The sequence below is a fragment of the Hippopotamus amphibius genome, chromosome 8 (genome assembly GCF_030028045.1).
Source record: "Hippopotamus amphibius kiboko isolate mHipAmp2 chromosome 8, mHipAmp2.hap2, whole genome shotgun sequence".
Lineage (NCBI taxonomy): Eukaryota > Metazoa > Chordata > Mammalia > Artiodactyla > Hippopotamidae > Hippopotamus > Hippopotamus amphibius.
Genome location: NC_080193.1, coordinates 145,871,459 through 145,874,671, shown reverse-complemented (window position 1 = coordinate 145,874,671; position 3,213 = coordinate 145,871,459). Strand labels below are relative to the sequence as shown.

General features: G+C 51.3%; 1 pseudogene; it reads right to left on the bottom strand.

Annotated features, from left to right (window-relative positions):
• Positions 1 to 978: 978 nt before the first annotated feature.
• On the bottom strand, positions 979 to 1,923 carry LOC130859629 (olfactory receptor 12-like; annotated as a pseudogene).
• Between the last annotated feature and the right edge of the window lie 1,290 nt (positions 1,924 to 3,213).

Below are 3,213 nucleotides of genomic sequence, written 5' to 3'. Positions count from 1 at the left end.
GGGTCCATGGAGCATGAGGGTGGAGCTCTGAACTGGCAGATCAAGACTGAGGGTCCAGGCTTCCAGGGAGTGTGGGATAGAGGGCCAGGGAGCTATGCTCTCTGCCAAGAAAGTGCACCTCTCTCTCCATCCCCTTCTTCCTGCTGAGGCTACTAGGACCTTCATTCTTCTTCAGAGATGTCTTTTCTAACAAAGGATCATTTGTTAGGGTCATAAGTAGTGAGGTCAGTGCCACCGGTCAGGCTGGGTGTTGAAGTGCCAGTGAAACTCTGCATGACAGTCATCCCTGTGGACTACCTGGGGCTCCCAGCTGCTGTCTAAGGAGAGAAACCCAGGACAGGGTGCACTAGTAGCATCTGAAGCAGGAGCACAGGTGCACTCTGCTGCCTTGTTGGGAGTGGTAGCATCAGTGAAGAGAAGGGGGAGGTGGAGGAAGAGTCATGCTGCAGAATTGAGGGAAGGAACTGTATTCCTAAACCCCCACCCAATTAGCTGTGGTGACCCCAGGCTATGGCCAAGAATACAGCAAGGATGAAATTACTAATGCCCCCCTTCTAGGTGGTCCAGGGGCGATTGCTGAGTACACATGGACATGGATTTAGTGAAGAAGTGAAGGGAGTGGCCACAGATTTTGTTTAGCTCTGTACCTTAACTGGTATATGTTGAGCTAGTACATGTACCCTGCTTCAAAGCCTCTCTATTCATCACTCTGCCTACTGTTACTCAAATTTCAAAATAAGGTCTTGTCCCATCATGGACCATTAATTTTTTGATGAAAATGAACATTCCTATTCATCTTTGGATCTCATACTTGTAGCCTGTGGTCCATGATGTGCTTCCAGGAAGGACTGAATGAAATGCTGGATGAAAGAATGAATTAGATGAGTGAACAATGAATTTCTCAAACAAAACCCAGTGCCTCCCCCAAAGCCCTCCTCTCCAGCCCTGAGGAGACTCTGTCTCTCGGGTCTCCCTCCTTCACGTGGCTGTGAGCTTCTGCCCCTGTCTCCACAGGGCATCCTGAACATCCTTGTTTCTCAGACTGTAGATGAGGGAGTTGAGCATCAGGATGACCAGGGTGTAGAAGACAGAGACCACCTTGCCCTGCTCCATGGACTCCACAGCTCCTGCCTGGGTATACATGACAAAAAGGGTCCCATAAAAGAGGGACACGGCTGTCATGTGGGAGCTGCAGGTGGAGAAGAGCTTGTGTCTCTCTGCTCCTGAGCACATCCTCAGGATGGTCACTGCGATGTAGCCATACGAGATGAGGACTACGAGTGTGGTGCCCATGATGAAGAGGCCACAAAGGCCAGAAAAGACCATTTCATTGATTGCAGTGTCACCAGAGGCCAGCTTGAGCAGGGGAGGCACATCACAGAAGAAGTGGTCGATGTGGTTGGATCTGCAGAACAGGAGGCTGAATGTGAAGCTGGTCTGCATGATGGAGTTGAAGCAGCCTCCACAATAGGAGCCCAGCACCAGGCGTGCACATGCAGAGGGGCACATGGTGATGGGGTAGTGCAGGGACCTGCAGATGGCCAGGAAGCAGTCATAGGCCATCATGGCCAAGAGGAATCCTTCAGTTGTGACCAGTAGGAAGAAGAACTAGGAGTCACATCTTGCAAAGGTGATGACCTTGTAGGAGGAGAGGAAGTCTTCCAGGGCCTTGGGGTAGACAGTGGATGAGGAACACAAGTCCAGGAAGGAGAGGTTCTTGAGGAAGAAATACATTGAGGAGTACAGACGGGCATCCAGGGTGATGACCACAGTCATGGTTAATTTGCCCAGGATGGCCATCACATACAGGACAGGGAACAGAGCAAAGAGTAGGGCCTGGGTCTGTGGGCCACCCTTAAAGCCCTCCAGCACAAACTCTTGCAAAGGCATCACTGAGAGGTTTCTATTTCCATGTGGTGACATGACCCTGGGCTGGGCGACACCAGGCAGAGAGTAGGTCAGAGGCAGCGAGAGGGAGCAGGTCAAGTTTGCAAGGTCATCCTCTCTTGGAGCACGGGACCCTGCAGTGCCTTGCTGCCCACTGATGAAGAGACAAGCAGCTGCCCAGTTCTCCTTCCAGTTGAGCTCTTACTGACCTGCAAAGGGAACATTTCCTCTGATTTATTAATTCACAAATAGGCAATTTCACTCCCTTTGTGGGAAACTCTGAGCTGCTGTTATTGTGAGGGTGGGGGAAGGGGTACTAGGAGCATTGCAGACTGAGAACCTGCAGTGTAAGGAGTGTTGCAGCCCCTGTGCCTCCTCTCAATAAACACTTTCCACCCCATGGGGTTGCTCCTGAGCTGTGCCATTTCCACTCCTCACTCGAGTATCTAATCCTGCACTTTCAGTGCCTTTATTAACTTATTCACTAACTTTTGAAATGCCCCCTGTTGTTGGGATGGCAATGATTTTATCTCCAGAGTAGGAATCGACCAGGAAAAGTGAATGTTTTCTGTATGTGTGTCCTGCAGACCCTGAGTCCCATCTCAGCATCACTGTCTGGAGCCTGGACCACAGTGTCATTCTTTCATCAGAGCACTGTGCATCCTTGAGCATCTCAGCACTGCCTCAGCCAATATCCTGATCTTGGAAAATATGGGGAGGGACAGCCCAACCCCATGGTATGAGAAGCAGCAGGACAGGGGCTGTTACACATTCAGGACATGGACATGTCCTCCCCCATCCTTACTTCCATGCCCTTGGCTCCTCAGCACACCCTGTGGGGTGATTGCTTTGAGCAAAGGGAGCCACCAGCTCTGTCACCTCTGCCTCAATGTCTGGATCCTCCTGTTGGATGCTGCTTCCTGTCCCTGTCACAGCCCAGACCTCCGTTGTCTGCCCTGAGCAGGGCTGACAACCACACTCACATGCGACATGGAACCAACTGTGTGACAGCCAGAGGAATGGTCAGAGTAGATGCAGCCTAAAGAGTAAGGAGTGGGAAAGGAAGTTGGGAACAGAACGACAGTGCCTCCCTGGAAGGGGAGGAGGAATAGTGAGAAGGTGGAATTCAATTTCAGAGCAGATTCCACATTTTCTAGAGGTCAGATCTGCAGCATCTTTGAGCTTGCTGACTTTGGAGGGAGTGAGCTCCCTAGGAGTGGGGGTGTGCAGGCAGAGGCTGGGTGGTCAGTGGTGCCTGTGGAGGAATGATTACCTCCACTTTCCCTCTCAGCCTGAAGTTCTCTTAGAAGGTGGTCTATGACAGAC